At 42.0% G+C, this 25,296-nt stretch overlaps 2 protein-coding genes and 1 long non-coding RNA gene across 5 annotated transcripts in view; 2 read left to right on the forward strand and 1 right to left on the reverse strand.

Moving 5' to 3' along the window:
- Window positions 1-25,296, forward strand: part of LOC100426197 (class I histocompatibility antigen, Gogo-B*0101 alpha chain) — a 142,356-nt gene that overhangs the window by 64,479 nt on the left and 52,581 nt on the right. The window lies entirely within an intron of this gene.
- The window catches only part of LOC106995452 (saoe class I histocompatibility antigen, A alpha chain-like), a 145,356-nt gene that overhangs the window by 4,248 nt on the left and 115,812 nt on the right, over window positions 1-25,296 (forward strand).
- LOC144340497 (uncharacterized) overlaps window positions 1-25,296 on the reverse strand; it is a 79,285-nt gene that overhangs the window by 1,406 nt on the left and 52,583 nt on the right. The gene's annotated exons all lie outside the window — the stretch shown is intronic.

Consider the following 25,296-nt stretch of genomic DNA (forward strand, 5'->3'; position numbering starts at 1 on the left):
GACGTGAGGATGTCTGGGGAAGTTCTTTCCAGGCAGAGGAACGTCCAGTCCAAATGCACTATGGCAGGAAGGTGTCTGTGTTCCCAGAAGAGCGAGGAGGCCAGGAGGGCTGGACAGAGAGAAATTGTGGTGAGGTCAGAGGTGCGGCCAGAGCAGGTGGGCTTGAGGGGAATGGGGTTGGATCTGACCTTAGCTCTGAGTGGGATGAAGAGTTAGAGGACAGTTTTGAGCAGAAGAGGGCCATGATATAACTTCTCTTTTAAAAGGATCTCTGACCGCTGTGCTGAGAACAGAATTGAGAGCTGAGGGACAAGGGAGGCAGAAGGGAAAACAGTAGGAAGCGAGTGCAGTATTCCAGGCTGGAAATGTCAGTTACCTTGACTGGGGTGTGAGCAGGGGAAATAGTGGGACGTGAGGGGATTCTGGATGCATTTGAAGATGAACTCACAGCATTTGTCAATGAATTGTATCTGTGGTGTGAGAAAGACGAATCAAGGACACCCATAGTTGTAAAATGAGTGAGTAGAAGGAAGGGTGGAGCTGCTGTCAGTGGAGATGGGGAGACTCTGGCAGGAGCATACTGAGGAGGAGGCATCACAGGCACTCAGTAGAGGAGATGTCTACTAGGAATGCAGGTGGGGGAGCTGGGGTGGAATTTGGACAGACAACTCCAGACTTTAGAGGAAAGGAGAAATAGACTGGGCAGAAGAAATAGATTTAGGAGGTCACACCATATAAACGATACTTAAAACCTCAAGCATGGATGAGGGCACCAAGGGAGTGATTGACTGTGGAAAAGAATGAGGGCAAGGACTGAACCCTGGACCTCCAGTTGTAAGGGATGTGATCAGACCACATCCAGAGCAGACTGCACAGTTCTGACCCCGTATCTAGAGGACACTTAGACAAGGAACTCCCGTGTGCACAGGGATCACCCAGACGTGGTGCTGAGATCCAGGAAGTCTGGAGTCGAGCAAGAGATTCTGGATTTATAACAAGGCTGGAGCTCATGTTGCTGGTCTCCAGATCACACTTGGAGTAGCAAGAACACCAGGATGCCACATGTCTGAGCATCAGCCTCACCTCTAGGGCGTGTTATATAAACGAATCCTTGGTCTTGTGCATAAAACTCTGAGACAAGGGTTCTGGGGAGTGGCCTGAGTATTTTCTAAGCCCCGCCAGCAATCCTGTTGCTCAGCCAGATCAGGAACCACTGAGATCAGAGATCAGAGAGTGCCCAGGGTGGGTGGGTGGGGTGGGTTTTCAAACTCTGTTTAAAAGAGGATTTTTCTCACAGAACGAAAAGGGAGGATGTGTGTCATCAGTTATGAGATGTGACATTCCCTGTTGATCTCTCCACAGTGGGGTGGAGGCCAGGTAGAGAATTCAGGATGTGGCTCTTGCACAAGGAACATCTGTGAATGCTGCTCTCTGACACCCGCCTACAGACTCATTTCCCACTCATTTCTTGGAGCAAACTATGGAAAACAAATTTCTGTAATGTACACATAAAGTCGTATATCTGGTATTGGGGGCTAGTTTTATTGTGGGGAAGGCCACAGAAGCAGGCTTGAAACTACACATCCAGGAACAGAATCCACAGCCCACCCTGGATCAGGTCCCTCCTAGGAACAACTGCCCCTGCTGCTGAGCACAGATGCCACTGCTCACACCTCTGACACCTGGTGCTGGACACTGGACCCTGAGGCCAGGACAGATGTCACTGCTGCACTTGGAAATTGGACATCACTACTGTCACTCAGCCCTCTTTACTAAAATGCATTCTGCACAGTCCCAGCCTCTCTGTCACCTCATTCTGGCTCAGTCTGGCAGTGATACTGCAGTTAAGAAGAAATTATTTAGACAGGTAGTGAGGGTACGGAAGACTTTTAATGAAAAGCAGGCTCCAAACTATTTTCTTTTCTAACAAGGAGCAGCCTGTAATATCAAGCTTCAGACATAGACAAGTAAGCTGGAAGCTTGCACGGGTGAATGCCGGCAGCTGTACCAATAGGAATCGGACACCTGGGACTGGGCATGTTCACAATGGCGACTCCATCTTCCCTTCTCTTTGCCAGGCTCCTTCGTTACAGTAAGGAGCAGACAACATGGCGCCGGCCAAGGGGAAAGCCCATTTGCATAATAGGATGAGGGTGGGGTGAACAGCCTTCCACACGCACTGTGTAAATATCACACCTGGTCCAACCAACCTGTGGGCCCTACATAAATCAGACACCATCTCTTCAAGCCTGCCTGTAAAATCCAATGCACTCCCATTTCAGGCCGGAATTCCCTTTTGGGTGCCCCTCTCTCTCACAAGAAGACAGCTGTTCCCCTTTGTCTTTCTTTTGCCTATTCAACCCTTTGCTCCTAAACTCACTCCTCATATGTCAGTGTCCTTCATCTCCTTGGCATGAGATGACAAACCCTTAGTATTTACCTGAGACAACGACACCTCTTCAGCAGGTGGTCATCGGACTGGTGGAGCTTAAGACGCATGTCCATGATCAACTGCAGGGGTGACTGGAGTGTTGTCCTCATCCAGGGAGGGAGGTGGTTTCTGTCTCCTCTCAACATTTTACATGTTGTAAACCAAAAATAAACATCAAAGCCACCCACTCTTAACCATCTTAATGGACACCCTCAGCCAGGGTGCTCAAAAGTTAACCTGAAAGACTGACTCAAGCCACCATGATTATGCCGTCTTCCCTTTGGGAATTCAGGAAAAGCAGACCAGCATTTACCATCAACACAGACCTTAAATCTGATCAGAAACATTTACAATCTATTCTCTCTGAAGCCTGGCACCTGGAGGCGTCATCTGCATGAGAAAATTTTGGACTCCACAACCTCTTATCATAACCCAGACATTTCCTTTCTATTGATAGTAACTCAACCAACTGCCAATCAGAAAAATTAAAAATCTACTTATAACCCGGAAACACTACCCCGCAAACCTTGCCTGCTTCAAACTGTTCCAACTTTCTGAACTGAGCCAATGTATAGCTTAAATATATTTCATTGATGTTGCATATCTTCCTAAAATGTATAAAACCAACCTGTGCCACAACCACCTTGAGCACATGTTCTCAGGGTTTCCTGAGGACTGTGTCATAGGATGTGGTCACTCATTTTTGGCTCAGAATAAATCTCTTCAATATGTTACCGAGTTTGACTCTTTTCATTGACAGTGTGGAATTCTGATGTAATAAGAGGGTTCAAGTGCTGGAGTGTGGGGGTGGGGAAAAGTGACAAATTTTAATTCTTGGAGCAGTGATCCAGGACGAGAACTTTATCTGGTACCTGACAGGCACACAGAGTGTCTGAATGAACCAGTGACTAATAAATAACATGTTTCCACCCATTCCGTTGAGGATAGGTTATTACATCAAGTTTTGGTCTATCCTAGTTCACACTCTAGATTATTGGAGTGGCATTCTGAGATGGTGAAATGATTATTCAAACAGCTTCCCTCAGCTTTGTCTCTTACTAGGATTAAAACACCCAGGATTGTAAGATCTCCAAGGATCTGGGTCCACACCGATGTTTTATATTAATATTTATATTTTCTAGTGTGTGGAAATATTTCTGGGGAGAGAATCTCTAACATTTATTAGTTTTTATGTGACACCCTCAAAGGCCTAAAAAATCCTAACTTCTAGGTTAGAGGCAGGGCCAACCCATGTCTGGACAATGAGCAGCTGGTAGCAACCTGTGTTTAGTAGATTAGGGACATGAAATAAATGCTTACATTTTGTTTATCTTTTCCTCTGAGACCAAAAAGATAGAGATGTGCTTGCTTACTCTTACTCTAAGTTTCTCTCTGTGGGATAGTGATGGGGTTTTCCTCCAACCAAATAACTTTCTGATTCTCCGACAGCAGCTGGGAGTCCTACAATTCGACTCAATTCTGACACTAACTACCTGGAGTTCACCTCAGGCTCCACAGGTTTAAGGGCTCAGTCCCACAAGACTGTCCTCAGTTCAGATGCAAGTCACAAGTACCGGTTCCCAGGTTACCTGCACTTCTGTTTATCGTGGCTGCAAAGTCAGGGGTCTCTCACCTCCCAAGGTTTGAGAATTCTTAAAGTAACTCAAAGAACTCAGGAAGTTGCTATAGTCACGTAAACCAAAAAACGTCTGCGACAGGTCTCAGTCAGTTTAGAAGTTTATTTTGCCAAGCTGAAGATGCACCTTGGAGACAGAGACACAAATCACTGTAGCATCTGTGGCCTGTGCTTTTTCCTAATAGGATTTTGAGGACTTCAATATTTATAGGGGAAAGAGCAGCCAGGAGAAGAAAAAAAACAATCAACTATGCATTCATCTCATGCTCAGTAAATCTGCATTTTATATAAGATAAAGTAAACGCTGGGTAGAAAACTCAAATATGCGTTTGACTCCAGCTGGGTGGAGGGATGATGTCTAGTCTTGTCTTTGTCTTGTGCCTGTGAAGACAAGCTGTTAATTTACATTGTTGGGGGAAAGTCAACAAAACTCCATTTTAGAGTAAACATGTTGGGGCCCACAAGGAATTGTCTTGTGAGCAGTTTGTGAGGGAGGCCACCTGGGGAGATATGGGGTCTTCTATCTTTGCAGTTATTTGTTTAGGAACAAAAGAAAGGCAGTTTTTCCATCATTCAGTCTCCAAACTTAACTTTTCCCTTTGGTATAGTGAATTTGGAGTCCTGAAATTTTACTTTCCTTTCACACTCAGTATTGGAGTTTTTTTATTGTTATGGTTTAAATCCCCACCTTTTTGGCACCCGGGACCGGTTTCATGGAAGACAGTTTTTCCATGGACCAGTGCAGGTGGCGGAAGGCAGAGGGAAATGGTTTTGGATGAAACTGTTGCACCTCAGATGACCAGGCATTAGTGTTTCATAAGGAGCATGCAACCTGGATCTCTCGCATGCAGAGCTCACAATAGGGTTCGTGCTCCTATGAGAATCTAATTCCGCCACTGATCTGACAGGAGGCGGAACTCTGGTGGTCATGCTCATGCTCTCTCGCCCATCGATCACCTCCTGCTGTGTGGTCTGGTTCCTACCAGGCCAGGAACTTCTACCAGTCCGCAGCCCGGGGGTTAGGGACCTCTGGTTTAAATTATGCCACTATAGCAAACACCTGAGACTGGATAACTTATAACAAACAGAAATGTGTTTCATTCATGGTGTCAAGGATGGGAATTCCCAGATCAAGGGACTGTATCTGGTAGAAAACAAAAGGGCAAGAGAGGGTGAGAGGTAGGGGGGAAAGGAGGTCAAACTGAGAGCCTCAGGTCCTTTTATGATGAGCCTTAACCCATTAATGAAGGCAGAGCTCTGATGGTCCAATCACCTCTCAAAGGTCCCATTTCTTAAAAATGTTGCATTCGGGATGAAATATCCAACACAGGTTTTTTTGGGGAAACATTCAAACAACAGTAGTTATAAAGGATACAAATAAGCAGCCAGATGAAGAGGTGCATAGGGTGAGGTCTGGAAGGGTTCTGAGCACAGGAGCCTCTGTCCCCATGGAGATGGAGTTCACCACCCTCCCAGCACGTGGACACACGGATGTGCTCACCAGCTGGGAAGCTCTCCGAAACCCAATCTCTAGAGGTTTCTATTAAATTTCATTGTTTGGCAAGATTAATTAAATCACCGGCCACTGTGTGACTGAACTCAACCTGGAGCCTCTCTTTCCTTCCCAGACTTTAGGGATGGGGCTAAAAGTTCCAATCCTCTAATCAGAGCTTCATGTTTCTGGCAACCAGCCCCCATTCTGAAGCTATCTAGGAGCCCCTCACCCCATAATCATCTCATTGCCATATTGAAGTCATGTTTATCACTGAGGAGACTGCAAATGTTCTAGAACCCGGTTGTCAGGAAAGAGGGACAAAGATCAAATACTTTTATTGGACACAGATCACATCCTGGTTTAGACCACATTATGTCTTTTTATATTTATTATTTTATTTTAGAGATAATTTCTTCCTCTGTTGCCCAGGGTAGAATGCAGTGGCACAATCATAACTCACTGTAACCTCGAATTCCTGGACTCGAGTGATCCTTCTGCCTCGGCCTCCTGAGTAGATAGCATTACAGGTGCACACCACCATGTCCAACTAATTTTTAAATATTTTGTAGGAATGGGTCTCACTATTTTGCCCTGGCTGGTCTCAAACTCCTGGCCTTAAACAATGTTCCTACCATTGCCTCCCAAACTGACAGAATTAAAAGCATGAGCCACTGTGGCTGGCCAATCACAGATCTCCTACACCAGAAGAATGATAACAGTGAAAAGATCCTGGTACATTACCAGAATCCTCTTTGGTCATTAACAATTAGCCCAGTGCAGTCCAAAAATAGGAATAGTCTCAGCAACACATGGCTGTACCTTTCAGGCATCTGGAGAAATCGAGCTAAGAGACAATACTCTCTCTTACTTATACCTCTTTCGAGTAGTTCATGTAACATTGGATTTTCCTCACTACATAACCCATGTGTTCATTCATTTACCCTCAGCTACTATTTCTCCTTCTCTTCATTTATACTAAACACTTATAATTTTGGAAGGAACATTAGGTTCTGCTGCTGTGCTGGCTTAGACTGAAGGAACCAATACTGTTCTAGCAAGTGTCTCGCATCATCCATTCCAGTTCATAGAGGGGAGGGTTATGCAGGTAGAGAACTGGGTGACTATCTGATCCCAGGCAATACAGCTGCATTCAGTGTTATCCCCAACTTTGCCAGATGCAGTGAAGGCAGAACCTACTTCTCCAGGCCCTTAGGAATTATTACATAAAGGACATAAAATATATTTACAGTTTCTTGCTTAGGAATAATTCCTGTTTCTGGACTCTATTTGCATCCCTAGTCCTGGGACCACTGCATCAGGTATGAGAAAAGTAAGTTGAGATGAATTACAGTCATTATTCCAGTGTCCTCCCACCATGGGAAGGAATATATGTAGATCACACCAGCACTTTCCCCTGATCCACCAGGAAAAGAGAGGATATTCTCACGTCAAGTGTGAGCACCCTCATGAAGGTGTATAAGCCCACCCTTCGTGCTTGTTTCCCCACTTTTGCTTTATACACTCAATGTTTCAATTGGCTATTGTAATTCTCTATGGAACTCTTCCTTTGAGGAGGGTGTCTCTCTGACCATTGTTGGACATTTTGAGCAGGTGCATTTTCCGGTGTAAAGAAATGTGACTCAGTGGTCCACATGGTTGCAGTACCTCCCATTCAAGTTCTTTGTAGCACTCCGAGCATTTGCATCTGAGATGAAGCAGGGACCTCTCTTAGAAGCCTGCCAGGGCCTCTCAACCTGGAAATAAAGAAAAACCTTCAGTTCCTTCAAGAGAAATTCCAGGCACCTGGTCAGCCCTAAAAAGCAAGTGAGTGACCTTATAAACAAGAAGGTAAAGATAGCTTAAAACAATACCAAGGAAGTTAGAGTCACAACATCTTTGATTCTCTACAGAAACTGAAAATAACATCTTAACATATGTCCCTGAGTTGTTTTTCAGAAATATAGATTCTCACCTAATAGATCCACTGGCAGGGAGACCTTATAAAGGGGAAACTGAGGACTGAACTCAGACTGCTGTTCTTTGTTCTAAATTTCTTGCTGAGGAGCTGGAGAGAGTCAAGTCCACAGGCCAGGCCTGAACATTCCTCTCTACTCCCCCCAACTGTGTAAGGAAGCAGTGTAAGGAAGCTTTGCTTCCTTATCTATCACAAATCAGAGAATCTTTAAATCTACCTAAGACCTATAAGCTCCCTCATCAGGATTTTCCACCTTTTAAGGCCAAAGCAGTGTATCACTTCTAGGCATTGATTTATGATGTTACCTGTAACTCTGCTTTCCTGAAATTTGCCGCCGCCTTTAAAAATCCTTGCTTGTGAGACATCAAAAAGGTTGGGTCTTAAGCGTGAGCTGCCCGATTCACCTTGTTTGGCTCCCTACACACAAATGTCCTGCTTTCTCCCACTACAATCTCAGTGTGGATGTTTGCTTTTACTGCCCCAGGTGAGTGGACCCCAGTTAATTTGGTGACACACTTACCACCAGCTGAACAAAGCCCTCTCCAGGGTGAGGATCTATTCCTGTCAAGACCCATTTGCTGCTTTCTGGGGCTAATGGTATCAGTCTAACTTGCCAGCTATGTAGTTTCAAGGCCTTCCCATAAAAGAATCTGCTACATAGCCATATGCTATCTCTCTTTCTTGTTAAAGAAAGCCCTTCTTATGTGTATTTTGTGCCTGTGATGTGTGGAATGCAAGAAAAATATGTCTTGATTCCACCTATCTCTGCATTGCTAAGGCCCCAGTGTCTACTTATTTCACAGACTCAGGTGATCACCACAAGCATACGTGGATCTTTTGTTGTTGTTGTTTTTTAGATGTAATCTTGATATGTTTCCCTGGCTGGCCTCAAATGTTGCTCAGGCTAAAATCTAACACCTGGACTCAAGATATCCTTCTGCCTAAGCCGCTCTCATAGCTGGAATTTCAGGTGCACCTGGCAAACACTTGGAGATAAATTCTTGTTGATTTCAATCACCTTCCAAACCTGGAAGGGAGTTATTCTAAGGGGCCCTGAACAGCACTGAGGGGACGGTGCTAAATGATTCATGAGAAACTGACCTCATGATCCAACCACCTCCCTCCCTCCAGGTCTCACCTATAATGCTGGGATCACATCTCGACATGAGATCTGCACAAGAACAACATCCAATCTTTATCAGGAATTAACAGATCTTACATTAATGAACCCCTGAAATTACCATAGTGATTTCCACAGGACTTGCCTCATATGGGCATTCTTTTCATAGGTAACTTTCCCATTGCTCTCCTGATTAATTATACAGCCAGGCCATTAGTCACTCCCTGTAAGTCAGTAAAAACTAAAACGTAGGAACTTTATCATTGTTCAATTCTTCCACCACTGCTAAGAAAACACCATTCAATTAAGTCCACAAGAGCTCTTCTGTTTTTACCTTCTGTGATAAAAGAGGTGGACTTCCAAACAGGATGTTGTCCATTCATCTTGTAAACACTGGACACAAACCAACCAGCTGTTTGTGGGTCAGGTGACTGATACTGTAGTTCAAATCCCAGCACTGTCTGCTGCAGAGTTCCATCTTGCTCGAGGAAGGTCAGTGTTTTGTTTAATTTACACCTTCAATGAATGGAATGAAGCCCACCCACATGATAGACATCAATCTACTTTATTCAAAGTCTAGCTATTTATATGTTAATCACATCCAACAAACATCCTCACAAATCATCCAGAATAATTCTTGACCACCTCTCTAGGCACCATGCTTTAGCCAAGATGACCAATTTTTTTTTTTATAATTATACTTCAGGTTCTAGGGTACATGTGCACAACGTGCAGGTTTGTTACATATGTATACCTGTGCCATGTTGGTGTGCTGCACCCATTAACTCGTCATTTACATTAGGTATGTCTCCTAATGCTATCCCTCCCCACTACCCCCACCTCATAACAGGCCTCGGTGTGTCATGTTCCCCACCCTGTGTCCAAGTGTTCTCATTGTTCAATTCCCACCTATGAGTGAGAACATGCAGTGTCTGGTTTTCTGTCTTTGTGATAGTTTGCTCAGAATGATGGTTTCCAGCTTCATCCATGTCCCTACAAAGGACATTTGGGGTGTTTCCAAGTCATTGCTATTGTGAATACTGCCACAATAAACATACATGTGCATGTGTCTTTATAGCAACATGATTTATAATCCTTTGGGTATATACCCAGTAATAGGATCACTGTGTCAAGTGGTATTTCTAGTTCTAGATCCTTGAGGAATCACCACACTGTCTTCCACAATGGTTGAACTAGTTTACAGTCCCACCAACAGTGTAAACTGTTCCTATTTCTCAACATCCTCTCCAGCACCTGTTGTTTCCTGACTGTTTAATGATTGCCATTCTAACTGGTGTGAGATGGTATCTCATTGTGGTTTTGATTTGCATTTCTCTGATGGCCAGTGATGATGAGCATTTTTTCATGCGTCTGTTGGCTACATAAATGTTTTCTTTTGAGAAATGTCTGTTAATATCCTTTACCCACGTTTTGTTTGATTTCTTTCTTGTAAATTTGTTTAAGTTCTTTGTAGATTCTGGATATTAGCCCTTTGTCAGATGAGTAGATTGTAAAAATTTTCTCCCATTCTATTTGTTGCCTGTTCACTCTGATGGTGGTTTCTTTTTTGGTGCAGAAGCTCTTTAGTTTAATTAGATCCCATTCGTCAGTTTTGGCTTTTGTTGTCATTGCTTTTGGTGTTTTAGTCATGAAGTCCTTGACCATGCCTACGGCCTGAATGGTATTGCCTAGGTTTATTTCTAGGGTTTTTATGGTTTTAGGGATGACTAATAAAATGAATTATGACATTCTTCAATATAAGAATACTCTGAGGAAATTAGCCTGTGACCTAATAAAACAAGTAGCAAACAACTGTTTCTAATAATTTACAACCAGTAGCCAAAAAGCCCTCCCTATACATTGTTTCTCAAGTTCACTCTTTAATTCTGGGTTAAAAAAAAAAATCCATGTATTTGTTGAAAACCACGAAGAAGAGAACATTGAAAAAGCAGAAAGTGAAAATAATAATAATAATAAAGATGACAGCAGGTATTTCACTGGAAACAATGCAAATGAGGAGACAGATGAGCAACATCTTAAGGTCCTAAAAGGAAAATGTTGTGAAACTAGATTCTATTCCCAGAAAACAATACCTTTTTCAAATAGATATGTATAATTTTAATTGACAAATTATAATACATCAGGGAGATATTGCTTGATTTATTGATATATGTATACCATGTGTAATGATTAAATTAAGCTAACACACCTTCAATATAGCCATCAAAAAATAAAGGGATTTTAGGCCAGGCACTATGGCTCATGCCTGTCATTCCAACACTTTGAGAGGCTGAGTTGGGCAGGTCACGAAGTCAGGAGTTCAAGACCAGCCTGACCAAAATGGTGAAACCTCGTCTCTACTAAAAATACAAAAATTAGCTAGGCATGGTGGGACGCACCTGTAATCCCAGCTACTCAGGAGGCTGAGGCAGGAGAATCACTTGAACACGGGAGGTAGAGGTTGCAGAGAGCCAAGATCACACCATTGCACTCCAGCCTGGGCAACAGAATGAGACTCTGTCTCAAAAATAAACAAACAAACAAACTAAGGGATTTTAGACATATAGGGAGTGAAAAAATAACCAGCAGACCTAAATTATAATAAATGTTTCAGTATTCTAGGCAAAAAGAAAATTAAGGGACTAGGTGGCACAACATTTAATGATGAAGAGACAGCTTCATTGACTCCTCTCACTGAGACAGAGAACACAGCCCCAGGGCCTGGGAATTCCTTTACCCAATCCACCACCTTGGGCACCTGCGTACTCCTCCTGGGTACCTGAGGTTGGGTACAATCACCTTAGCTGTCACCTACATACAAACACCACCTATGGGCATCTCACCCAACCTATCACAGCTGCTGCTAACAACGCACACTGCTTGGGACCCAGAGAATCAGCCCAGCATTGCCACTGCCAAGCTAGCTGCCCAGGAGACAAAGACCCCACCCACCCACCCACCCAGTCAACCACTGCCACTACTGGCATCCAAGCAAGCCACCCAGAGGCCCAGGAATCAGCCCTCCAGTAACCACCACCACAAATGCCAGTATACACCACATTGGGGCACAAAGATAGGAACACTCAGCACACCACTGCCACCACTAGAGCCTGAAGACTGTCTCATGTGGCATCCCAGGCCACAGCACATCTTCACCACAGCCTCACTAATAACCACACCTTATGCACAGAAGAAATCACAGATACCATTAACACTGTCTACAGCCAAAGAAATTATACAGAGGCCATAATACTCTACTACGTACTACACCCAGAATCAAATACAAAGTACCCCACACAACAAACACCATAGACTCATCTTCAGGAAAAAGTTCTCCACTATGAAACAAAATTCAAAAATAGGAAGAACTGACTGTTATATCAGATGCAAAAATATTAACATTAGGACAAAGAAACACGATAAAGCAAAAAATAAAAAAAAAAAACCCAAAGGAACACAATAGATCTTAATCAAAAAGAAATTTTCAAGATTCCAGATAAACAATTCAAAACATTCACTTTACAGAAGTTCAGTGAGATACAAAATAATTCTGAAAAAAAAAAATACAAAGAAAACATACAAATAATTCAGGATATGAATAAGAAGTTTAAAAAGATATAGATTTAAAAAAAAAAAAACAGAAATTCTGGAATTAAAGAATTCATGACATGGAATTCCAAATACATTTGAAAGTTTCAACAATACACTAGGTCAGGCAGAAGGAAGAATTCCAAATCTTGAAGATATACATTGTGAAATAATTCAATAAGTTAAGCAATGTCAAAAGCAATACCAATAAGACAGGCACAAGCCACCACATCCAGCTAATTTTGTGTGTGTGTGTATTTTTAGTAGAGACAGGATTTCACCATGTTGTCCAGGATGGTCTCGATCTCTTGACCTCATGATCCACCCACCTCAGCCTCCCAAAATGCTGGGATTACAGGTGTGAGCCGTCACGCCCAGCTCTAACAGCAGATTTCTTAGCAGAAATCTTACAGGCCTGAAGAGAATAGGATAGTATAATCAAAGCCCTGAAAGAAAAGAAGTGCCAAGCCAAGAGTAATAAACCAAGCATAATTATTCTTCATAATTGAAAAAGAAATTATCTTTCCAAGACAAGAAAATGCTGAAAGGTTTCATTACCACTAGACAGGGCATACAGGAAATGCTCAAGAAAGTCCTAAACCTGGAATTGAAAGGACAACGTTTTCAACATTTCCACATTATTACCAAGAAAACATACACAAGTATAAAACTCACTGGTAAAGCAATCACACAAAAGAGGAAGAGAAAGTTCTCAAATGGTCCTACAACAGAAATCCACTAAACCATAATGATAAGCAATAAGAGAAAAAGACAAAGGACATGCAAAACAACCAGAAAACAACAATGTGACAGGAACAAAGCTACTGGGAACAGGCCCCCCAAAATCTGGCCATAAACTGGCCCCAAAACTGGCCATAAACAAAATCTCTGGAGCACTGTGACATGTTCATGATGACCATGACGCCCACGCTGGAAGGTTGTGGGTTTACTGGAATGAGGGCAAGGAACACCTGGCCCACCCAGGGTGAAAAACTGCTTAAAGTTGTTCTTAAACCACAAACAATAGCATGAGCGATCTGTGCCTTAAGGACATGCTCCTGTTGCAGATAACTAGCCAAGTGCATTCCTTTATTTTGGCCCATTCCTTTGTTTCCCATAAGGAATACTTTTAGTTAATCTATAATCTATAGAAGCAATGCTTATCACTGGCTTGAGTTAATAAATACGTGGGAAAATCTCTGTTTCAGGCTGCCTGCTCTGAAGGATGTGAGACCCCTGCTTTCCCACTTCACACCTCTATATTTCTGTGTGTCTGCCTTTAATTCCTCTAGCGCCACTGGGTTAGGGTCTCCCTGACTGAGGTGGTCTCAGCAGAAAGCCTCACATATTAATAAAAATCTGGAATGTAAACAGATTAAATTCTCCACTTACAAGATTTAGAATGACTGAATGGGTAGAAAACATGATCTAACTATATTCTGCTTACAAAAAAACTCACCGGTAACACCACCTCACCAGAATCTGTAGAGACAGAAGGTAGAAGAATGGCAAGAGGTTATCTATGCAAATGGAAACCAAAAGTGAGCAGGAGTAGCTATACTTATAGCAGATAAAATAAACTGTAAGTCAAGAACAATTTTCTTAAAACATAAGGAAGGCCATCACATAATCATAAAGAGATCCAACCAAGAAGAGAATAGAGCAATTCTAAATATATATGCACTAAATACTGGAGCATCTAGATTCATAAAACAAATATTGCTACATCTAACAAGAGACATAGACTCCAATACAATAAGAGAGGGGAGTTTCAACTTCCCAACCTCAGCATGAGACAGACCATCTACACAGAAAATCAAGAAAGAAATAGTGGATTTAAACTGAATTTTACACCAAATAAAGCTAACAGATATTTACAGAGCATTCTATCTAACACTACAGAATATACACTCTTTTCAGAAACACATGGATCATTTTTTGGGAGAGAGCCTATGTTAACTGACAAAACAAGTCTCAACACATTTTCAAAAATTGAAATCATATTAAGTATCTTCTCTGGCCACAATGGAAAAATACTAGAAATATACACCAAGAGAAATGTTGGCAACTATACAGATACATGGAAATTAAACAACATGCTCCTGAATTACCATTGAGTAAACAGAGATATTAAGATGTAAATCAAAAAGTTTCTTGAAACAAATGAAAATGGAAACACAATATACCAAAACCTGTGGGATACAGTTAGACAGGGCTCAATGGGATGTTTATAGCAATAAATACCTACCTAAGAAAAGTAGAAACATTACAGGGCTAAAAGGGATGTTTATAGCAATAAATGCCTACCTAAGAAAAGTAGAAACGTTACAAACTAACAATATAATAATGAACCTCAAGGAACTAGAAAAGCAAGGAAAAAACTCATCCAAAATTAGCAGAAAAGAAATAATAAAGATCATAGTAGAATTGAATAAAAACTTTTAAAAACCATGTAAATGATCAACAAAGTGAAAAGTTTGTTCTTCACAAACATAAGCAAAATTGGAAAACCACTAGCTAAACAAACCTAGAACAAAAGAGAGAAAATTTGTTAAGAATAAAAGTTCCTCTACAAAGTTTTCCTTTTTGGTTTAGAATGATGTGTTAAGAAGATAGTTCCTCTTAAAAGCTTCCTTTAAGTTTCCGTCACTCTTCATACTAACAAATCTTCTATTTTACTAATGACTTCTTGTGGTACCCTCAAGTAGTTGTTGCATACAGTAAGGAAATAAACACATTTTATGTTCTTGTACTTGAACCAAGGTTTAACTCCTTTGTTCTCTAGTCTGCCTGGATCTGCCTAGACATGCCCAGACATGTTCCAGCTTGAAGTCTATGTTCTTTCCTTATTTGGAAATATTATTGTCTTCTTGGTTTCCCATAAGCGACCCCCTTTTTTCCTTCATTCCCCATTGCGCCTTTACCCTATTTGGGAAAGTTTAAGTTTTTAGCCAATTGGGATCAGTTTATATTGTGTGGTCCAGTTCCAGCCAATGGAGACAGGACACAATAGTAGAAACAACTTGCCTTAGGAATAAAAGCCCTGCTTTCCTTTGTTCTGGGTGCTCTCGTGGCAATCAGGCTTATGGGTAGCACCTTTCTGCAGAAGTAAAAATTGCCTTGCTGAGAAATCCCTTGTTCAAGTGTTCCTTTTCTTTGTGACTCCAAGCTTTATTTTTAACAATTTTCTGGGGGCTCATCCAGGATTCCCATTCTCCTTTGGGAAGGGGTCTTTGGTCGCCTCATCTAGGGGAGGCACACCTCACTGCCCCACAGCGGTGGCCCCAGGGATGGGAGATTGAGACTACCCATCGTGACGAACAAATCCAGGCTCTCAGCATTGTCGAAGGAGAAGGCCTGCAAGTACCACAATGACCAGGTAACTCTGTGCAGAGACCAAGGTAAAAAAGTCGCAAGGACAACAGTATTTCCTTGGTGGTGGGGATATTCTGGAGGTCAAAGGGCGTGAAAGGTAACAAGCACTACTGCTGTGCAGAGTGAGTGAGTCCAATCTGTGGTTCCGTGGTCACCTCATACAGCTTATGGTGGACCTCTTGTAGGGATACTTATGTTGGGGTTTATGCAGTCCCACTGATGCTAAGAGGAGCCTAATTTCCTCTGGGAAAGCAGCCAGAGTGGACAAAGCAAAAGGAGAGGAGTGCAGGGAAGCTCCAGGGTAGGGATTAAACCTCCAGGGAAGGATAGGTGAGAAATCTCTAGTTCAAGGGACTGAGCCTAACCAGTATTCAACATGGGAAATACCCTGAGTAACAGAGAAGGTAAAAAGGAAAGGGCAGACAGTGAAATCACCTCTGATAGTCCTTTAGGACTCATGTTAAAATATTGGAAGGATACAAGAGGACTAAACATAAGAAAAAGCAACAGATGATAAAGTATTATTGTTTCATTTAGACCAAGGAACCTATTCTAAAGCTTTCAGCTTTCTGGCCAAAATTCGGGTCAAATGAGGATTGGACTTGCCGGCTTTTAATAGAATATGTAAATGATAAGAGTCCTGTTTCCCAGGAGGAAATACAATATGTTCTGTGTTGGTGGCAAGGGCCCATCCTCCTTTGTTATCTGAAAACTAAAGAAGACAAGCCAGAAACTACTTCTCATGAAATTAATACCCCTTACTCCAAGAACCCCACCAACACGTGGGACCCCTTAGACCATCTTCCACCACCAAACATTCTTCTCCCCTCCCAGTAGACCAACATCCCCCACCTCCCCCTCCAGTAGATGTAACAGTCCCAGATCTTTCCCCTACTCAGATTTTTTTCCCTCCTTATAACACTTGATTCTTGGGGTCATCCCCAGTTTGAATGCCCTCCCTCAGAAAGACTTCAACATGAGTTAGAACAATGTAAAAAGGATATCCAAAACTTCCCTTTTCCCTCTTCCTCTAGGGGTTTGGCTACAAACTTCTTCCCATTGAGGGAAATGCCTCTAGGAGGAGGGAGCATTGGCTTTGTAAATGCTTCCCAACCAGTTCAGAAGTCCAGAGCTTGAAGAGGGAACTCAAGCCACTCTTAGACGATCCTTATGGAGTGGCAGATCAAATTGATCAATTTTTAAGACCCCAGTGGTATACTGGGGCTGAGTTAATGTCCATCATAGGCATCCTTTTCTCAGGGGAAGAAAGGAGCAGGATGCATAGGGCCGCTATGACCATTTGGGAGCATGAGCATCCTCCAGGTCAAAACGTCCCTGCAGCCAAACAGAAATTTTCTGCTCAAGATCCCCAGTGGGATAATAACAACATAGCTCATAGGAGGAATATGAGAGACCTGCAAGAAATGATAATAAAAGGAATTAGAGAATCGGTACCCCGCAGGCAGAATATGACCGAAGCTTTTAATATACAGCAAGAAAAGGATGAGGGGCCTATGGAATGTTTTGATAGGCTCAAGGAACAAATGAGGAAATATGCTGGTTTGGGTGGAGGAGACCCACTTGGACATGGAATGTTAAAGCTTCACTTTGTCACAAATAGCTGGCCAGACATTACCAAGAAATTACAAAAGATAGAAAACTAGAAGGACCATCCCATAGGGGAACTCTTAAGGGAGGCCCAAATGGTGTATGTACAGATGGATGAAGAAAAGCAAAAGCACAAAGCAAAGATTCTGCTGTCCTTACAGCAGGGAACTCCCCAATAGGCAGTTCAAAGAAATGTTGCTGGTAAATCTTTACGTACCCGACTGCCAGACCCTGTAACAGAGGTAAAGGAATCAAACCAGGGAACAAGGGAATAAAAAGAGGAATAGTGCAGAAGAAATGCTTCAAATGTGGGAAGGAAGGTCACTTCGTAAGAGAATGACCTGAATGGAAGAAAGAAAAAGAAATCACCCCACTTATGATCTTTGAGGAGGAATGGGGGGCCAGGGACTCTACTCTTTTTACCTCTGGTCTCACCAAAAGCCCCTGATAAATGTAGAGGTGGGACCCAAACCTGAGAATATCACCTTTTTAATTGACTCAGGAGGTGCTCATTCCTCAGTTTGTTATCTTCCCCCTAGTGTAACTTGGTCACAAGAAGAACTTTTTATTTTGGGAGCAAAAGGAGAGGGGTTTAAAGCAGAAGTCTTAGAGGAAACAAAAATTAAACCCCAACCCACAGACCCCTGATCTTTGCCCAGAACACAGATGTTTAGATTTAATTAGTTATCAAAGAAAAGTTAGACCTGATCGAAATGAAACACTCTTTCAGACTGGGAAACACCTGTTTGTAGATGGTTCCTCCCAAATAATCAAAGGAAAAAGGCATAACGAGTATTCAATGATAGATGGAGATACCCTCACAGAAACAGAGTCTGAAAGGTTACCAAATGATTGGTCTGCACAAACATGTGAGTGTTCACATTAAATCAGGCCTTAGGTTGGGCACGGTGGCTCATGCCTGTAATCCCAGCACTTTGGGAGGTCGAGGTGGGCAGATCACGAGGTCAGGAGATCAAGACCATCCTGGCTAACACAGTGAAACCCCATCTCTCCTAAAAATACAAAAAAAAAAAATTAGCCAGGCATTGTGTCGGGCGCCTGTAGTCCCAGCTACTCCGGAGGCTGAGGCAGGGGAATGGCGTGAACCTGGGAGGTGGAGCTTGCAGTGAACCGAAATGGTGTCACTGCACTCCAGCCTGGATAACAGAGTGAAACTCCATCCCAATTAAAAAAAAAAAAAAAAATCAGGCCCTAAAATTTCTGCAAATCAACAAGGAACAATCTATACAGACTCCAACTATGCATTTGCAGTAGCCCATAGTTTTGGAAAAATTTGGACTGAGTGGGACCTCATTAACAGCTAAGGTCAAAATTTACTCCATAGTGACCTAATAATACAAGTACTGGAAAATTTACAGTTATCAAAAACAATAGCTGTTGTACATGTCCCGGGACATCAAAGGAATCCTTCATTTGAAGGCCAGGGAAATGATCTCACTGACCAAATAGCTAAGTAAGCTGCCTCTTCTCCAGCAGAACCCATTTTTCGACTAACCCCTTGTCCTCCATCTCCAGCTGCACTCCCTATCTTCTCTCAAGTAGATCAGAAAAAAATTTAAAAAATTAGGAACTGAGGAAACTCAAAAAGAAAGTGGTTATTACCAGATGGAAGGGAAATGTTATCCAAACCTCTTATGAGGGAAATACTGTCATAGCTTCATCAATGATCTCACTGGGGTCCTCAAACCATGTGTGATGTAGTCCTTAGGGTTTATGGGTGCATAGGAATATACACCCTCACCAAGCAAATAGTGGAAACTTGTATAGTGTGCAGAAAATCTCATAAGCAGACCCTAAAAAGACAACCTCCCAGAGGGAGAAATCCTGGGTTAAGGCCATTTCAAAGTGTCCAAATCGACTATATTGAAATGCGCCCAATAGGCCACCTTAAGTATTTACTGGTAATAGTAGATCATCTTACCCACCCATCTATCCACCCACTGGATAGAAGCCATCCCTTTTCCAAGTGCAACAGCCAGCAATGTGGTCAAAGCCCTGCCAGAACATAGCATACCCGGGTTTGGAATAATAGAGAATATTGATTCAGATAATGGGACCCACTTTACCACACACATTATTAAAGGACTAATCCAAGTATTAGGGATAAAATGGGAATATCATACTACTTGGCCTCTGCCTTCATCAGGGAGAGTAGAAAGAATCTATCAAACTTTAAAGAATCATCTAACCAAATTAATTTTAGAAACTCGGATGCCATGGACAAAATGTCATCCCATTGCTTTACTAAGAATCTAAACTGCCCCTTAGAGGGATCTTGGCCTGTCGCCTTATGAAATGCTTTATGGGTTACCTTATCTAAACACTACTACTGACCTTCCTATGAACAAAACAAAACATTAGTTCCTTAGAAATTATGTATTTGGTCTGTCTTCTACTCTTTCTTCCCTCAGGACTCAAGGTTTCCTTGCACAGACTCCACCCCTTGAATTCCTGGCCCACCAGTGTCAACCCAGAGATCATGTCCTTATCAAAGGCTGAAAAGAGGGAAAGTTCGAGCATACCTGGGAAGGACCCTATCTGGTGCTCACAACAACTGAAACAGCAGTTCAGACCACTGAGAAAGGGTGGACCCATTATACTCGAGTCAAGAAGGCATCACCGTCTCCAGAGACATGAACTGTTACTCCGTCGACTCCCACCAGAGTGACAATAAAAAGAAAAACGTAATCTGTATATCTCTCTTTCTTCTTTTCTTTCCCTTAACTGCCCCCACCTCATCATTGATGTAACTAGATCAAGTTTGCCCAAAATTATTACCTTTCATGTGTGTCTAGTCATGTCCTGTGGAAATTTACAGGACCAAAGACAGCTTACTGCCTCAGATAAATATCTTTGTCCCTCTTGGACTTCCTCAGATTGGAAAGATATAGCAAATTCCTGTAAAGATCATGATAAAATAGTAGTTGTATTAACTGGTGGGAATGGGACTCTTGTCCCCTTAAAACAGAGTCCCTATGCTATACTTGGTCTGATGTCCTGTGGAACACCAAAGCCCCAGGCTGGACTTCTCCCACCAGTCTGCCAGTCCTTAAAGCCATACATCCTTTTTACAAAAGGGAATGCCTCTTCTCATTGTCCATATAACCAATGTAATCCTATTCAGCTTACTATTACTATTGCAACATCCCAAAACTCTTCCCCTTCATTAAGTCGTATTTATGGCATATGGACCAACATCTCAGGAAAGGATCCTAGGGGAATTTTTGAAATCTGCTTTATTGCCCCTTCCACCTCTCTATCACATCTTCCTCAAACCATCACCCCACCTGTACCCAGGGACAAAATCAAAGTAGTGATAGTAGAAGTAAAAGACCTGAGGCAAACTCTAGCCATTGAAATAGGGTCTAAGGATGCAAATGCCTGGCTGGAATGGATTAAATATTCCATCCACAGTCAAAATAAGAATGATAGTTATACTTGGGCGCACGGCAGACCAGAGGCCCAAATTGTCCCCTTTCCATTCAAATGGTCTTGTAATAGACCAGATATGGACTCCATGGCAGCTCTGCTCCAAGACCCCACAGCCTGGGGCAATAAATCATGTCAAACAGTTTCTCTGCTATTCCCTGAGGTCTAGCACCCTGCAGGTCAGCCCCCAAAGGCCATTCAGCCTCCATCTTCCGGGACCAAATTTGCTTTGTGTCTCTCACAACAGGGAGAAAATTTGGCTTTCCTTGGAAACCTGACGGGATGCGGTGAGGTCAAGCACTTCCAAGAGCTAACGCATCAGTCTGCCCTTATCCTTCCCCAAGCAGATGTATGGTGGCATTGTGGTGGACCTTTGTGGGATACTCTGCCAAATAAAAGGAGTAGTACTTGTGCTGTAATTCAATTGGCTAGCTCTTTCACCCTGGCATTTCATTCACCAAAAAAATTTTTTTAAATGGCATTTTTGTTAAAATTTAAAAAAGGCATCGTAGTACAAAAAGTGTTCCTGTGAGTCTTTTGATCCCAACATTTATACATATGCTACTGGAGTACCAGATGAATTTAAAGCTTGAAACCGAATAACTGCAGGATTTAAGTCATTATTCAGGTGGGTGCTTATCAATAAAAATGTAGATTGGATAGCCGGGCGCAGCGGCTCACGTCTGTAATCCCAGCACTTTAGGAGGACAAGGTCGGTGGATCACGAGGTCAGGAGTTTGATACCAGCCTGACCAACACAGTGAAACCCTGTCTCTCCTAAATATACAAAAATTAGCTGGGCATGGTGGCATGCACCTGTAATCCCAGCTACTCAGGAGAGAGTTGCTTGAACCTGGGAGGCAGAGGTGGCAGTGAGCCAAGATCACACCACTGCACTCCAGCGTGGGTGACAGACTGAGACTCCATCTTGAAAAAAAAATGTAGATTGGATAAATTATATTTACTACAATCAGCAATGATTCATTAATTGTACAAGGGATACTATGAGTGAATAGCTGTGCAACTAGGACCCACCAGTCAGATGACTTGGGAAAATAGAATAGCACTAGACATGATACTAGTAGAAAAAGGCAGGGTTTGTGTTATGATTGGAACTCAGTGTTGTACTTTTATCTATAATAATACTGCCCCTGATGGAGCTATAACAAAAGCACTACAAGGTCTTACTGCTTTATCAAATGAACTAGTTAAAAACTCTGGAATAAATGATCCTTTCACTAGCTTAATGGAAAGGTGGTTTGGTAAGTGGAAAGGACTTGTGTCCTCAATTCTCACCTCACTGACTCTCATAATCAGTGTACTTATCCTTGTAGAAAGTTGTGTTATACCTTGCATTCGTGGATTAGTGCAAAGGCTTATAGAAAAGGCTCTTACCAAAACCCCTTTGAATTCTCCTCCCCCTTCCTCAGATAAGTTGTTCCTTCTAACTGATCAAGAAGAGCAACAAAGTCAAGATATGGTAAGGAGATTTGAAGAGGAAAAATTGTAAAATCAAGAGGGGGAAACTGTAAAGAATAAAAGTTCCTCTCCAAAGTTTTCCTTTTTAGTTTAGCATGATCAGTGTTAAGAAGATAGTTCCCCTTAAAAGCTTTCTTTAAGTTTCCCTTGCTCTTCATACTAACAAATCTTCTAATTTACAAATGACTCTTTATTATGCTTCAAGTAGTTGTTACAACAGTAAAGAAACAAACACATTCTATGTTCTTGTACTTGAACCAAGGCCTCACTCCCAGTCTGCCTGGATCTGACCAGACATGCCCAGACATGTCCCAACTTGCAGCCTATGCTGTTGCCTTATTTGGAAATATTATTGTCTTCCTGGTTTCCCATAAGTGACCCCCTCAATTCCTTTGTTCCCCATTGCACCTTTACCTTATTTAGGAAAGTTAACATTTTTAGCCAACTGGGATCAGTTTAGATTGTGTGGCCCAGCTCCAGCCAATGGAGACAGGACACAACAGTAGAAACAACTTGCATTAGGAATAAAAACCCCTGCCTTCCCTTGTTCTGGGTGCTCTCGTGGCAATCAGGCTTACGGGTAGCACCCTTCTGCAGAAGTTAAAATTGCCTTGCTGAGAAATCCTTTGTTCAAGTATTCATTTTCTTTGTGACTTTGAGCTTTATTTCTAACAGACTCAAACAAAATCAGGAAAGAAAAGAGAAACATTACAACTGATATTGCAAAAATACAAAAGACCATCAGAGACTATTAGGAACAATTCTGTACTGACAAACTGGAAAACCTGGAGGAAATGGATAAATTCCTGGAAACAAACAACCTACCAAGATTAAATTAGGAAGAATAGAAAACCTGAAGCCCTAACATCCATGAACCATTCTCACAGTGGGTCCCTGACCACCCTGTGATTATTTCCTCAGTGCTGGTTTGCATAATTGAAATAGACCTACTCAGCAACAGGCAAAATCCACAGATCAGTTCCTTTTTTTAACTTTTATTTTCAGTTCAGGGATACAAGTGCAGGCTGTTTTACAGGTAAACTTGCGTTGTGGGAGTTTGGTGCACAGACTATGTAATCACCCAGGTTTTAAGCCTAGTATGCGTTCATTATTTTCCCTGATCCTCTTCTTCCTCCCTCCCTCCACTTTCTGAAAGGCACCAGTGTGTGCTATTCCCCTCTATGTCTCTATGCATTCTCATCATTTAGCTCCCACTTAGAAGTGAGATCACGCAGTATTTGGTTTTCTGTTTTTGCATTAGTTTGCTAAGGATAATGGCTTCCAGCTCCATCCATGTCTCTGCAAAGGACATGATCGTGTTCCTTTGTCTGGCTGCACAGTATTCCATGGTATCTATGTATGACATTTTTTTATCCAGTCTATAATTGATGGGCATTTAAGTTGATTCCATGTCTTTGCTATTGTGAATAGTGCTGCAATGAACATATGTGTGCCTATGTCTTTATAATAGAATGATGTGTATTCCTTTGGGTATAATGATATTTCTGTCTGTAGGTCTTTGAGAAATCATCACACTCTCTTCCACAATGGCTGACCTAATTTGCACTCCCACCAACAGTGTATAAATATTCCTTTTTCTCTACAACTTTGCCAGCATCTGTTTTTTGACTTTTTCATAATGGCCATTCTGACTGGTGTGAAATGGCATCTCACTGTGGTTTCGATTTGCATTTCTCTAATGATCAATGATGTTGAGCATTTTTTCATGTTTGTTGGCTGCATGTATGCCTTCTTTTGAGAAGTGTCTGTTCATATGTTTTGCCCACTTTTTAACGCGGTTGTTTTGTTTTTTCTTGTAAATTTGTTTAACTTCCTTATAGATATTACACTTTTGTCAGATGCATAGTTTGCAAAAATTCTTCCCCCATTCTGTAGGTTGTTTACTCTGTTGATAGTTTCTTTTCCTGTGCAGAGCTCTTTAGTTGAATTAGATCCCATTTGACCATTTTTGCTTTTGTTGCACTTGCTTTTGGCATCTTTGTCGTGAAATCGTTGCCCATGCCAATGTCCTAAATGGTATTGCCTAGGTTGTGTTAGGGTTTTTACAGTTTTGGATCTTAAATGTAAGTCTTTAATCCATTTTGAGGTGATTTTGGTATATGGTGTAAGAAAGGGGTTCAGTTTTAATCTTCTGCATATGGCTAGCCAATTATCCCAGCAGCATTTATGAGTAGGGAGTCCTTTCCCCAATGCTTGTTTTTGTCAGGCTTGTCAACAATCATAGTTGTAGGTGTGTGGTCTTATTTCTAGGTTCTCTATTCTGTCCCTTTGGTCTTTTTGTCTGTTTTTGTACCAGTACCATGCTGTTTAGGTTACTGTAGACTCAAAATGTAGTTGAAATCAGGTAGCATACGCTGGACATGGTGGCTCACACGTGTAATCCCAGCACTTGGGGAGGCAGAGGCAGATGGATCACGAGGTCAGGAGTTTGAGACCAGTCTGGTCAACAAGGTGAAACCCCATCTCTACTAAAGATACAAAAAATTAGCTGGGTGTGGTGGCACGTGCCTGTAATCCCAGCTACTTAGGAGGCTGAGAAAAGGAGAATCACTTGAACTCAAAAGGCAGAGGTTGCAGTGAGCCGAGATCTCACCATTGCACCCAGCCTGGATGACAGGATGAGACTCTGTCTCAATCAAAAAAAAAAAAAAAAATCTGGTAGTGTAATGCCTCCAGCTTTGTTCCTTGTGTTTAGGATTGCTTTGGCTATTCAGGCTCTTTTTTGGTTCCAGGTGAATTTTAAAATAGTTTTTTCTAGTTCTGTGAAGATGTCAGTGGTAGTGGCCGGGCGTGGTGGCTCACACCTGTAATCCCAGCACTTTGGGAGTCTATTCCTTCACTAAACTATTATTGAGAGTTTTAAACATGAATAGATGTTGAATTTTATCAAAAGCCCTTTCTGCATCTACTGAGATAATCATGTGGTTTTTTGTCTTTAGTTCTGTTTATATAATGAGGCACATTTATTAATTTACATATGTTGAGCAAATGTTGCATACTGGGGATGAAGTCTACTTGATTGTGGTGGATAAGCTTTTTAATGTGCTGCAGGATTCAGCTTGCCAGCATGTTGTCGAAGATTTTTGCATCAATGTTCATCAAGAATATTGGCTTGAAG

This window comes from Macaca mulatta, chromosome 4 (assembly GCF_049350105.2).
Source record: "Macaca mulatta isolate MMU2019108-1 chromosome 4, T2T-MMU8v2.0, whole genome shotgun sequence".
NCBI lineage: Eukaryota > Metazoa > Chordata > Mammalia > Primates > Cercopithecidae > Macaca > Macaca mulatta.